Source organism: Scyliorhinus torazame, chromosome 8, assembly GCF_047496885.1.
Source record: "Scyliorhinus torazame isolate Kashiwa2021f chromosome 8, sScyTor2.1, whole genome shotgun sequence".
Taxonomy (NCBI): domain Eukaryota; kingdom Metazoa; phylum Chordata; class Chondrichthyes; order Carcharhiniformes; family Scyliorhinidae; genus Scyliorhinus; species Scyliorhinus torazame.
This window is the reverse complement of record NC_092714.1, coordinates 56,806,307-56,820,698: the sequence shown is the minus strand read 5'-3', so window position 1 is coordinate 56,820,698 and position 14,392 is coordinate 56,806,307. Positions and strand designations below refer to the sequence as shown.

Genomic DNA, 14,392 nt, shown 5'->3' with positions numbered 1-14,392 from the left:
CCTACTTCTCCACCTTATCCCCCCCAAGTCATGTCTAATGGCATCATAATTGCCCTTCACCCAGCTATAACTCTTGCCTTGCGGGGGACACTCATCCCTTTCCATCACTAACGTAAACGTCACCGAATTGTGGTCACTGTCCCCAAAGTGCTCACCTACCTCCAAATCTAACACCTGGCCTGGTTCATTACCCAAAACCAAATCCAATGTGGCCTCTCCTCTTGTTTGCCTGTCAACATATTGTGTCAGGAAACCCTCCTGCACACATTGTACAAAAAACGACCCATCTAATGTACTCGAACTATATCTTTTCCAGTCAATATTTGGAAAGTTAAAGTCTCCCATAATAACTACCCTGTTACTTTCACTCTTATCCAGAATCATCTTCGCCATCCTTTCCTCTACATCCCTAGAACTATTTGGAGGCCTATAGAAAACTCCCAACAGGGTGACCTCTCCTTTCCTGTTTCTAACCTCAGCCCATACTACCCCGGAAAAAGAGTCCCCATCTAGCATCCTCTCCGCCACCGTAATACTGTTTTTGACTAGCAGCGCCACACCTCCCCCTCTTTTGCCTCCTTCTCTGAGCTTACTAAAACACCTAAACCCCGGAACCTGCAACAACCATTCCTGTCCCTGCTCTATCCATGTCTCCGAAATGGCCACAACATCGAAATCCCAGGTACCAACCCATGCTGCCAGTTCCCCTACCTTATTTCGTATACTCCTGGCATTGAAGTAGACACACTTCAAACCACCTACCTGAACACTGGCCCCCTCCTGCGAAGTCAAATCTGTGCTCCTGACCTCTATACTCTCAATCTCTCGTACCCTAAAACTACAATCCAGGTTCCCATGCCCCTGCTGCATTAGTTTAAACCCCCCCCAAAGAGCACTAGCAAATCTCCCCCCCAGGATATTTGTGCCCCTCAGGTTCAGATGTAGACCATCCTGTCTGTAGAGGTCCCACCTTCCCCAGAAAGAGCCCCAGTTATCCAGAAATCTGAATCCCTCCCGCCTGCACCATCCCTGTAGCCACGTGTTTAATTGCTCTCTCTCCCTATTCCTCATCTCATTATCACATGGCACGGGCAACAACCCAGAGATAACAACTCTGTTTGTTCTCGTTCTGAGCTTCCATCCTAGCTCCCTGACAGCCTGCCTGACATCCTTGTCCCCTTTCCTACCTATGTTGTTAGTGCCAATGTGGACCAGGACTTGGGGCTGCTCCCCCTCCCCCTTAAGGACCCGGAAAACACGATCCGAGACATCACGTACCCTTGCACCTGGGAGGCAACATACCAAACGTGAGTCTCTCTCGCTCCCACAAAATCTCCTAACTGTGCCCCTGACTATCGAGTCTCCAATTACTAATGCTCTGCTCCTCTCCGTCCTTCCCTTCTGAGCAACAGGGACAGACTCCATGCCAGAGGCCCGAACCCCATTGCTTACCCCTGGTAAATCATCCCCCCCACAAGTATCCAAAGCGGTATACTTGTTACTCAGGGGAACGACCGCAGGGGATCCCTGCACTGACTGCTTCTTCCCAGTCCCTCTTACAGTTACCCATCTATCTCCAATCTTTGGTGTAACTAATTCCCTGAAGCTGCTATCTATGACCCCCTCTGCCTCCCGAATGATCCGAAGTTCATCCAACTCCAGCTCCAGTTCCCTAACTCGGTCTTGGAGGAGCTGGAGATGGCTGCACTTCCTGCAGGTAAAATCAGCAGGGACACTAACGGCATCCCTCGCCTCAAACATCCTGCAGGAGGAACATTGCACTCCCATCCCTGCCATCCCTCTAACCTCCAACCAAGATCTGGTTAATAAATACATTTTAAAAAATATATATATAATAATAATATAATATGGCACTTTCCTCACACCAATGGGTCTTATTATTAGGTTAGAGGAGGAGGGCGGGTGGGAGACACTACACGTGTAGTGTCTCGGGTTTCCTCTCCACCAGAATGTATTGGTTGGGCGGGGGGGGGGGGGGGGGGGGAACCTTCCCAGAAGTCCGCCGGTCGAACTTCCGGTTCCCGCCTTATATAAAAAATAAATAAAAAATAAAACAGAAAAGAAGAACAAAAACGGGACCAGGTAAGTGTTTTTAAAGCAAAAACTTACGTCCCAGAAGGCCCCTGCGCACCGCTCCCGCCGAAATTCAAAAGCTGTGTGATAGTCCTGTGGACTCTAACTCTTAGATTTACGAGAGTGTAAATTTGCAGTTTGTAGAAGTTTGACTTACCCGTACGGAGCAGGTGATATTAATCTGTTTTCTGCATTGTAGGGTGGTCTTCCTTTTGACCCCAGGGATGCCGACCACCCCGGCGATTTCCTTCCAGACCACCGTAGTCAGACGAGAGGGCCGCCTGCTCTCAACCCTCAGAAAAAAGACCTCCCACCTTTCCTTCTTGGGGGAGTACCCTCAGATGGGAGGCGGGAGAGGTAGAGTTGAGAGTCTTTGCTTTTGTGAGGCCTTCAAACCATATTTAAATATTGTGGAGACCCATAACAGAGGAAACCATATCCAGAAAACTTTGATTCCGGAGCAATGTGCCTGTACTCGAGGAACGTCAGCAGCATAGAGGCAGCTTCCAACAATCAAACACTAAAGAGGAGGGATTCAGCACTGAGGATCCTCTCGCAACCAAAGGGTAAGTGTGTGGATGAGTGGAGGGCAGTTGAGCACGGCCTCCCTAATGTTCCCATCAGGTGTGCGGAGCAAGGTTTGCCAGCACAATTGGCTCGCTCTGGATAGCACTCTGAGAGAAAGCGGGACGGGACAGACATGGGAGGCTTGGGGGAGTTGAGGGTCCCGGGAATGATTGTCGGCCTCTCTCGTTCTCCAATTCCTGCCAGGTATAACAATGTTTGCTGGGGTTGATCCCATGGAGGCTGCCCTCGCGTTGCTTGGGGCAGTCGATGTGGGCAGACACCATAGAAGGCAGGGCAATAGCGCAGGCTGGAGGCGACACCTCATTTGCAGGAGGTGGCCATACTCCCTGAAGACCCAGCCACCCATCAGGCTGAGGAGGGACCCGGAAGGGGAGGCCAGCTCAAGGTGTACAGACACCATTGGTCATTCAATGAGCTGACGGACACCATGTGCCGCAGAAGACTGCGTCTCAGCAGGGAGACAGTGCGGCACCTGTGCCACAGCATCGTGGACTTGGCACTCCGTGGAGGAGGACACCCGCTCCCGGTTGCTGGGAAAATCATTGCAGCCCTGAACCTCTGCCACTGGGTCATTCCAGGACTCGAGCAGGAACCTGTGAGGCATAGCCCAATCTTCAGCCCACAGATTTACCTGGGAAGTGACGGATGCTCTGTATGCTCGGCATTAGACTATATCACCTTCCAGCTGGACCACGCCCACCAAGATGCCCGGTCTGCGGGATTTACTGCCATCGCTGGGATGCTCCAGGGACAGTCGATGGCATGCATGTCGCCCTGCAAACACGAGGGCATCAGGAAGTGCCTTCTATAAACAGGAAGGAGTTCCACTCCCTGAATATTCAGATTGTGTATGACCACTACCTCCGAATCATGCATGTGTGTGCCCGCTACCTTGGGAGCGTGCATGACAGTTACATCCTGGGGCACTCTGAGATCTCCGGTGTCTTCTAGGACCATCCCAGGTTGGTGGGTTGGCTCCTGGGGGACAAGGGGTACCCACTGAAAGGCATACTCACTGAGGTCATGACTGATGATGCCGGTGTTGAGTGGTGCATCGGGCTGCTCAAGATGCAGTTCCAATGCCTTGACCACACTGCCAGTGCCTTTGTGGTTGTCTGCTGTGTCCTCCACAATCTGGCATGCTGGAGGAGGAGGAGCAGGAAGAGGCGAAGGGACATCCTGCCTCACCTGAGGATGAGGTGGTCCGGAAGAGGCTGGAGGATGAGCCCGAGGAGGAACTGGAGGATGGAGGACAGGTGGCGGAAAGGGTCCAACTTGCCAGGAGGACCAGGGAGGCCCTCATCATCTCCAGATTCTCCTAGAATGAAGCTAAGTCCATTTGCTCAACACCCCTGCTCCACCCCCCTCTCCAAGGGTCCGTGTAACATCACTCCAGGGTGACGGTCCTGTGTTGGCACTATCAGCGGTTCACCATACAATGCAGGAGAGTGATAACTTGGTGTGAGGAAAGCTCTGGTGCTCCTCAGTTTCTGCAAAAAGTCTGACTCCTGACTTTCTGCTGAAAGTGTGGTCACACCCATCCTCTGAACGGAGTCTACATCGGGGCTTTTCATCTTGGACCACTGTGCTCGGGGGGGGGGGGGGGGGGGGGGGGGGGTTGGGGAATAGAGGGCAATAGGGTGCAGGGTTGCAGGCAGGCCCTTTGTGAAGATTAATGTGACACATGTATGAGGTGTGACATGTTTTAATAGTGAACATTTCACTGTGACAGGTTTCCATTCCCCCTAGCTACAGTGATTCCCTGCTGCCCTTGAGATGTGCTGGTGTCAGGAGGGGGGATTTGGAATACATGGAGACTGCTGTAGTCTTCTTGGTGGCAGGCCCCAGGTTGCCTCCAGCGTTTCCTCCTCGCTGATGGTGCCCATAGGGCCCTGGGGACTCAATGGGTTGGAGAGGCAACTGGAGTGAGCTCCTGAGGCCTCTGAGTCATCCGGCACTGCCAGTCTTGCAGTCTCCACACTGTCTGCACCATGATGTTGATGCCCTCAGCAATGCTCCTCAGTGACTGGGCCATGCTCTGCAGTGCCTCAGTCCAACTGCATCTGGAACACGTCCCTCAGCCACGGTCATCACAGACTGAGCCATGCATTGGACACCACCACTCAAGCCGTGCACTTTGTGCTCCAGGTTTTCCACTGTGGTCGCCATCCTGGCAGTGTTGGCCTCGGTGCCAAGCATTGTCGGCACCATCTCCTGCGCCTGAATCCAAAGATGTGCAGGTTCGGTGGATTGGCCATGCTAAATTGCCCCTTAGTGCCCAAAATATTAGGTGGCGTTACTGGGTTACGGGGATAGGGCAGTGGTGTGGGCTTAAGTAGGGTGCTCTTTCCAAGGGCCGGTGCAGACTCAATGAGCTGAGTGGCCTCCTTCTACACTGTAAATTCTATGACTTTGCTATGATTTTGGAACTCTTTCAATCGGTCTTGCAGTCACTTGAATGTTGCTGACACCCCTTCCTGAATCTCATGGCTGTGTCCTATCATCTGCATCAGCTCTGGGAGAACCTTGTCCAGAGTTTGGCACCTTGCTGGGACCCAGCTGTGTTCTGGGATCCAGCAGACTGCTGATTCCCTTGGATGTTCCTGCCTCTACCTGATGTGCATCAGCAACTGTGTGGGGATCACCAGATTGTGCTCCAGAGCCCTGTCCACGAATGTCCCCCACCGCGGTGTGTGTCTCTGCGCTGGTGGAAGGCGCGGGTGACAGCTGTGACGCCTTGATGGTGGTTGTTCTCTTGGATGGCGGATGGTCCAGCCTCATCAGATGGTGATCCTGCTAGACAATGGACATGTGGTCAGTGGGAGGGAAGGATAATTCTGTCTGACATGAACAAATCACTTGAGACAAGTCATCTTGTGAGGGAGGGGCAATGGATCCTCAACTCTCTTGCACAGGCCAACCTCTGTGTCAGTGACTGCTCTCTCCTCGGTCAACCCCTCAATTTCCAGGGCCCATGCCTCATAGGGGGTGAGAACTCAAATCTCTGGGATTCCTCTACCCGTCTAGGCCCTCTCCCGTTTATTATGGAATATCTTCTACTGTGGGGCAAAGAGAGAGCATTGTGAGCCACACACTTGATGGGTCAGGGGGGTCTATAGCAGGGTCTATGGGCACCACACCTGGACATGAAGGGGTCATGCTGGCAGGAGGATGTGAGGAACAAGCACGAAGACCTGATGTGGGGATAGTGCGAGGTCTCAGCCAGTCGATCAGGGAGGGGGAGAGAAGAAGGAGGGGGGTTTGGAATTTGAGGGCTGGGAGGTGGAACTGATGCCAGGATAGCGGTAATAACTTATCCTTGCACCTCGTTGGAGATCGTTGGTATTCTTCCTACATTGGACGTCAGTCCTCCTTGTCATGCTGCCCGCACTGACAGCTGCCGCCACTGTTTCTCAAGTGGCATTGCTGACCCTACTGCTGGTCCTCTGACCCACTCGGGGGAATCGAGGGAACAGGGTACCCCGCCTCTCATCCACAGCGTCGAGAAGCCTGGCCAGGTCCGCATGCCCAAAGTGAGGAGCAGGTCTGCTTGCTGCCATGCTTGTGTGTTGACTGGGAGTGATTGGTGAGTGAGCGTTTAAAAGCAGTTCTCTCTTGTTAGCGGGTGATCTGCTGATGCTCGAGTTGGGCGAATCAGATGGCGAGGGAGCCAATAATGGCTCATTTTTGGCATCAGGTGCCGTTCAATACGAGCTGTGATCTCGCTAATGTGACCGTTGTGAAACTCCCCACCAAACATGCCCAAAACCGGACTTTAACTTGAGTCTACTGAAACTTGGTAAGGCAGGAAGAAAGCCATTCACACGTACGTGAGAGGGCATTGTCAAGGTCGGTTTTTGTAATCAGGAATCTGGTGGTTATCCACTGCCCCAGTGGCGTCTTTGTTTATGCATATACTTGTCCAGTCTTTATTTTTTTTAAAGTTGCATATAAGCCTCAGCATTGATGTCTTTGGTCAGAAATCTTCACTGAATGTTTTCTGTATTCCAGGTTCCTATCTCCTGGTTCTGAGCTCAGGATGTTAGTCTACAACTGGTTATGTTTTAACACAAGTATAAAGATAATACATGTTAAAAAGAAACAAAAAAATGCTTCACAACATGTCAGAAGTACACAAAATATCAAAGTGCCTTACAAAATTGAAGAAAGACTTGAATTTATGGAGTGCATTTCTTGACCTCAAGACATCCCAAAGTGCTTTTCGACCAATTAACTACTTTGTAGGGTAGTTACAGTTGTGGGTAGATCCAGGAAAAACATTTCCATTGGTCATTGAATTGGGAATTAGAGTGTAAAATGTTAAGCTGATAATGAAAAGAATAAAGATAGATATTAGAAGATTTTTTTTTACATAAGAGGGACTTTTGGACATGGAAATTGAGAATCAGAACACATAATATGCCTGGAATTTGTGGTTGTAGTGACAACAGAATTGTCCATGTCAAACTCACGTCAAACATTACGATGTCAAACTCACACAAACTTCTGGCATCCACGCTTGGGCTGCTAAATGTGGAAATCTGGAAGTTGCTGTCAGTGCCCCCCTGATCGCTCCTCCACACAGTGCATTGTTGCAGTCTGCACAGATGCGATCAACACAGAGTCAGATACTTGCCGTGAACTTTTTATGCACAATTATCACCTCAAAAAACACAATAATTGACCCACACCTTTTGCACTCTGGTGCATTGTACTTTGGGGGTATCCCACTGTGTCCGCCACCCACACATATTTACTGCTGAACAATCTCTTTGGCCCCAAATAGTAAAGTTCATAAATGTGGCATCTCTCTCCCTCAGAATAAAATTTTAAATTCCATGATTTCTAAAATTGAAAACATTTTTTTTTCAACATTTGTTTCTGATGTTTTAGCTCCTACCTTAATCCCATTTAGCTCTTTCAGACAAATGTCACTAACATGAAGGACCAAAAAGTTTTTTTTTCTGCAGTGGAATCCAGATAAGGGGCGTCATTCTCCGACCCCCCGCCGGGTCGGAGAATGGCCGTTGGCCGCCGTGAATCCCGCCCCCGCCGAAGTCTCCGAAGGGAGAAAAGTCGGCGGGGCGTTAATGGCGCCGCTGCCGCGGAGAATGTCACAGGTCTGCGCAAGGCAGCCGATTTTCGGCCTGCCGATATTCTCCCTTCCGGATGGGCCGAAGTCCCGTCGACGTGATGACCGTTCACGTCGACGTGAATCAAACCTCCTTTTCATCGGCGTGACCCGGTGCTCCAGGCTCACGCCGACCAGCGAGGAGGTGAGTGACGGCCTGGGGGGTTGGCTCTGGGCAGGAAATGGCGTGGCCGCAGACTGATTGCCTGAGGAGAGGTGTGTCTCGGCTTGTGTGTGTGTGCGGCGGGGGGGGGGGGTGTGGTTAGAGTAGGCTGGGCTCCGGGGGAGTGCCGGGAGGGGGTCCGTGCCGGGGTGGGGGTTGGGGGTTGTGGAGGGGGTCCGTGCCGGGGTGGAGGTTGGGGGGGGGTCCGTGCTGGGGTGGAGGTTGGGGGGGTCCGTGCTGGGGTGGAGGTTGGGGGTTGTGGAGGGGGTCCGTGCCGGGGTGGAGGTTGGGGGGGGGTCCGTGCTGGGGTGGAGGTTGGGGGTTGGGGAGGGGGTCCGTGCCGGGGTGGAGGTTGGGGGGGTCCGTGCTGGGGTGGAGGTTGGGGGTTGGGGAGGGGGCCGTGCCGGGGTGGAGGTTGGGGGGGTCCGTGCTGGGGTGGAGGTTGGGGGTTGGGGAGGGGGTCCGTGCCGGGGTGGAGGTTGGGGAGGGGGTCCGTGCCGGGGTGGAGGTTGGGGAGGGGGTCCGTGTCGGGGTGGAGGTTGGGGGGGGGGGGGGTCCGTGCTGGGGTGGAGGTTGGGGAGGGGGCCGTGCCGGGGTGGGTGATGGGAGGGCAAATGAGTTGGTCCACCTGGCCAGGTGCCAGCCTCCAACAGTTGGACCCATGCGGTCCATGCCACCTGGCTGGGGGGAGGAGGGGATATGGGCAATGATGACATGTCGTCGTTCCCCTCCCCCCCACCAGGCCGTCATGTTTTCAGACCATCCAGCGATGTTGGCCGCCGTGGTGGCAGCCGCTCATGTCTATGTTGCCCTGGATGAGGAGGAGGAGGAGGAGGAGGAGCGTGCCAGAGAGGCGGCGCAGGCTGCCGCAGAGGGGCAGGCGGCAGCCGCCCAGGCTGGAGGGACACCTGACCGACAGGATGAGGAGGGGGAGGAGGACGTCGCGGCCCCACGGCAACGGAGGCACCCGAGGGCGCCCCGTGTGTACCGGCCCCGGCAGTCATACCAGGACCTCACGGACCGGGAATGCAGGAGGAGACTCCGGATGAGCCGGGAAACCGTGGCACACATCTGCCACCTGCTGGCACACCTGTCACCGCGTGGCACTGGCGGGGGACACCCTCTCCCCGTGTCCGTCAAGGTTACGGTGGCCCTGAACTTTTATGCAACGGGGTCATTCCAGGCACCGAGTGGGGACCTGTCCGGCATATCGCAGACATCGGTGCATCGGTGCATCCGGGCAGTGACAGATGCCCTATATGCCATGGCGCACCGCTACATCCGCTTCCCCGTGGACCGGGCCAGCCAAGATGCCCGGGCCGTGGGCTTCTCTGCCATTGCCGGGTTCCCCATGGTCCAGGGCGCGATCGATGGGATGCACGTCGCCGTGCGGCCACCTGCAGATAACAGGGCCGTGTTCACTAATAGGAAGGGGACCTAATCGATGAACGTACAGGTGGTCTGCGACCACCGCATGATGATCCTGCACGTCTGCGCCCGTCACCCAGGCAGTGTACACGACTCATTCGTGTTGTCGCGGTCATCCATCCCCGGCATGTACGAGGGACGCCATCCCCGGCTGAGGGGCTGGTTGCTGGGCGACAGGGGCTACCCATTGCGATCGTGGCTGATGACGCCTATACGGAGGCCACGCAATGAGGCGGAGAACCGCTACAATGATGCCCATGTAGCGACAAGGGGAGTGATCGAAAGGTGCTTTGGCGTGCTGAAGATGCGTTTCAGGTGCCTGGACCTCTCTGGGGGCGCCCTCCAGTATCGGTCAGATAGGGTCGGCCGCATCATTGTGGTGTGCTGCGTCCTGCACAACATAGCCCAGCAGAGGGGCGATGTGCCGCAGGCAGAGGAGGGCGGAGTGGAGGAGCAGCAGGAAGAGGCCCAGTCCTCCCCAGATGAGGGGGATGGGGGCAATGGTCAGGGCAGACACAGACGGGTGGCTATCCACCGTTACCGGCTGGCCCAGCGGGCACGGGACAGACTGATAGACGCCCGCTTCACTGACTAGATGGGCGTGGGAATCGGGTAGTATGGCCACAGACCGCACACCATGACAACAGCCGACCACCCACACCCCCCACCCATCCACCCACCCAGCACCCTCACCCCCCTCCCCAACCCCACACACCCCACCCGCATGCACACCACCCCCCCACCCCCAATTGCCGATCCACCGGCGGCACAACGGGCCGGGCTCACCCAGTTGCGGGTGGACGCGTGTCTATCGCAGGCCATGGAGAATGATGACAACCCGCCTCCGATGAGCTCCTGGCTCTACATCGTTGGACTATGTCTGACCCATGGCCACAGTACCACCATCCACCCGGACCATCCCTGCATGCGGCTGTGACACTGCAGCGCACGGTCCCGTCCTCTGCCCGGGGGATGTTGATGGCGGCCCAGGGGGAAGGGGGCAGACTCACCTGGGGCTGAGGTAAGACCACCCCTCACACACACACTTGCGCTCAACGTACATGACACCCCCGCACACTTTGGACAGAGCACAAAGGCAGCTTCGGTAGGTGTAACATTGACTTTAATAACCAAAGGAGTTCATGCACGTGCCCTAGCGCCTAAAACTCATCTGTGCCCTGCACCCGTGCCAACTTACTCAGTGTCTAATTGTTTGGCCTTACGGGCCCTTTGACTACGTCTACGTGGTTCCCCAGACGGTACAGCAGAACTGGAGGTGGACTCCTGTGATTCCTGCCCTCTGACACTGGATCCCTTTGGCGGCCGTTTCCTGGGGCGTCCTGGCCTAGATGGGCCAGGCTGCGGCCCGGGCGACTGGGATGGCGAGCTGCCAGCCTGTCCTGCCCGTTGCCCACCCGATGCACCTGGGACGGAAGGGGGGGAGTCCGAGGTGTCGCGGTGTACCGGGACCTCCCCTACAGAGGGAACCGGGATGGACCACACCACCTCCTCCTCCCTCGGTGTGCCCGATGGCCCCCAGGCCTCTACATGAGTGGGGGATGCGACCGGACTGGCCATCCGACGCGCCCCCGACATCTGGCGCTGCCAGTCCTGGAGGCCCGTGCTGGTATCGACAGGGGTCTGCAGGTTTGCAGCCATGGAGCCCAGGGGGTTGTCGAACCCTGTCTGCGACAGTGCGACGCCAGCTCGCACATGGCCACTGGCGCCGATGCCCTCAGCGATGGCCTGCTGAGACTGGGCCATGGCCTGCAGAGACTGGGCCATGGCCTGCAGAGACTGGGCTATGGCCTGCTGAGACTGGGCCATGGCCTGCTGAGACTGGGCCATGGCCTGCTGAGACTGGGCTATGGCGTTGAGCGCCTCTGCCATCTGGCGCTGGCACTGGCTCATGGCCTCCTGTGAGAGGGCAGCCATTTCCTGGGCCACAGACGCCGCCTGCACGGAAGGCCCCAGGCCTCGCAAACCGTTCACCATGTCTGACACCGTCGCACCCATTGCCTCCACCGCGGACGCCACCCGTGCGGTGTCAGCCTGGGTGGCACGCATGACCGGGACCACTCCCAGCTCCTGGACGCGGGTGGACTCCTCCACCTGCGACCGCAGCCGCCGCAAGCCACCCGTCACCCTATTCGCTCGTCTCCGTGTCGGTGGTTGCATCGGATCTATGTGTGGGTGTGGTAACTGCAGGAACCCGGGATCCATCTGGGCGGCAGATGTTCGCTTGGCCTGGGCTGCCCTCCGACCGCCCGGTCCCTCTGCTGCTCCTACCTCCACCTGCTGTACCGGGACGGCTGTGTTGTGCGCACCAGTGAGTGTACCAGACGCCTCATCACTAAAGTGCCCAACCGTGGTGAGTGTTTCTGCGATGGTGGAGGGTGTTGGTGACAGCAGTGGCGTTGTGTCGTGCTCTTCGTCCCACTCTGAGTCCATGGCACTTTGGGGTGGGGGTTCGTCTCCACCCATCCACTCTGAGTCACTGTCCGGTATTTCGTCTTCCCGGGTAGGGGTGTCCTGGGTAGTGCTGTCCCGGGTAGTGCTGTCCCGGGTAGTGCTGTCCCGGGTAGTGGTGTCCCGGGTAGGGGTGTCCTGGGTAGTGGTGTCCCGGGTAGGGGTGTCCTGGATAGTGGTGTCCTGGGTAGTGGTGTCCTGGCTCGGATGTGACGGGGGCCTGTGGCTGCCCCCCTCATCGCTGGGTGGTCGCTCCCGCACGTGACGGGGGTGTCGTCTCCCTGTTGCTCCAGGTCTCTCCGTCTCCCGTGGTGTGCGAGAGGCATCCTGCGGGCGTCGCATGCTGGAGGGTCCGGGTCTCTCCGTCTCCCGTGGTCTCCGAGGGGCATCCTGCGGGCGGTCTGCATCTGCGGGGATGGGTGCCTGGACGTTTGGTCCTGCGATACACAATGAAGCATGCATGGTTAGACATCAGGCAGTGATCAGGTGATACGGGAGAGGGGGATATAGGGGAGGGGGATATGGGGACGGGCTGTTGGTGGCTCACTTGCTCGTGGGGCCCCGACCTCTGCATCAGCAACCTCCCAGTCCTCAGGTCCGCCAGCCAGTTCCAGGGCCCTTTCCTCGTGTACGGTCAGTGGCCTCTCATCAGCGGGCCCTCCTCCAGTCCTCACATGCTCCCTGGTGTTGTGTGCGCGCTTCTCCTGTGGGGGGGGGGGGTGGTGGCAGGGGTAAAAGGCAACAGTGTTAGGCAGGTATATGAATGCACGCCATCGGTTGCGCGTGCATTGCAGAGGTTAAGGTTAGGGCTGGATTCACTTGGAGATATGGGGGATATGGGGGAGGGGGGGATATGGGGGATATGGGGGAGGGGGGATATGGGGGAGGGGGGGTATGGGGGATATGGGGGAGGGGGATATGGGGGATATGGGGGAGGGGGAATATGGGGGATATGGTGGAGGGGGGATATGGGGGAGGGGGGATATGGGGGATATGGGGGAGGGGGGGATATGGGGGAGGGGGGATATGGGGAATATGGGGGAGGGGGGATATGGGGGATATGGGGGAGGGGGGATATGGGGGAGGGGGGATATGGGGGAGGGGGGAATATGGGGGATATGGGGGAGGGGGGATATGGGGATATGGGGAGGGGGGATATGGGGGAGGGGGAATATGGGGGATATGGGGGAGGGGGGATATGGGGGATATGGGGGAGGGGGGATATGGGGGATATGGGGGAGGGGGATATGGGGGAGGGGGGATATGGGGGATATGGGGGAGGGGGGATATGGGGGAGGGGGGATATGGGGGAGGGGGGATATGGGGGAGGGGGATATGGGGGAGGGGGGAATATGGGGGATATGGGGGAGGGGGGATATGGGGTGGGGGGATATGGGGGAGGGGGGAGTATGGGGGATATGGGGGAGGGGGGATATGGGGGATATGGGGGATATGGGGGAGGGGGGATATGGGGGATATGGGGGAGGGGGGATATGGGGGATATGGGGGATATGGGGGATATGGGGGAGGGGGGATATGGGGGAGGGGGGGATTTGGGGGAGAGGGGATATGGGGGATATGGGGGAGGCTCACCCTGCCTGCTCTGACGAGGTCGTTCACCTTCTTGTGGCACTGGGTGCCTGTCCGTGGTGTTAGGGCCACAGCGGTGACGGCCTCTGCCACCTCCCTCCACAGACGCCGGCTGTGGCGTGGGGCAACTCTGCGGCCGTGCCCGGGATACAGGGCGTCCCTCCTCTGCTCCACCGCATCCAGGAGCGCCTCCACATCGCGTGACTCGAACCTCGGGGCTGAGCGACGGCCAGCCATCAAGTCGGGTGTTGCGGTCGGCTGTTCCGGTCGGGTGGGGGGAGCTGCGCGGCCTTATGAGCCGTCACGCCGTGCAGCGCGTATGACGCTGCACGGCGTGAACCACTGCGCAAGCGCGGATCCCGTTACGTCGCTGCTAGCCCATTTCGGGCCGCAGACTATCGGCCCATTTTTATGACGTGACGCAAGTGGGATTTGCGCCGTTTTTTGCGCCGATCGGCGGAGTTTCCGCCGATAACGGAGAATTTCGCCCAAGAAGACTGGACTTTTCTTAACTGAAACCCAACTCCAAAGGCAAATGTTGTCTAGAACTCTGAAAATTGGCAAATTTGTTTACTGAATATGACCATACTGCACCTTCCCTGTTGTAAAGGTAGACGGTGGCTCTTCCACAGCTTCACGATATATTTGTTGACTTTTGAAAGGGTTGCCACAGGATTTTCTTTCCTACAATTCAAGGCTTTATTTGGCCTGTTATCTGATATGAAGAGTAAACTGAAAAATCAAGATTTTGATGAGGGCATGAGGAGGCTAGAAAAAACGGTAAGGGTCAATTTATCGCAATTGATGACTCTGTTACAAAAATAACCTGGGAATTTTTCTCAGTGAGGACATTTTTGGAATCTGCTGCTTTTAAGCCGTTTTTCTTTCCATTTCCTTGTGTTTCTGAAGCCCTCCCAGGTTAGATGAGT

At 56.5% G+C, this 14,392-nt stretch overlaps 1 protein-coding gene across 1 annotated transcript in view; it reads left to right on the top strand.

Annotated features, from left to right (window-relative positions):
* tmprss7 (transmembrane serine protease 7) overlaps positions 1 to 14,392 on the top strand; it is a 155,507-nt gene that overhangs the window by 64,547 nt on the left and 76,568 nt on the right. The gene's annotated exons all lie outside the window — the stretch shown is intronic.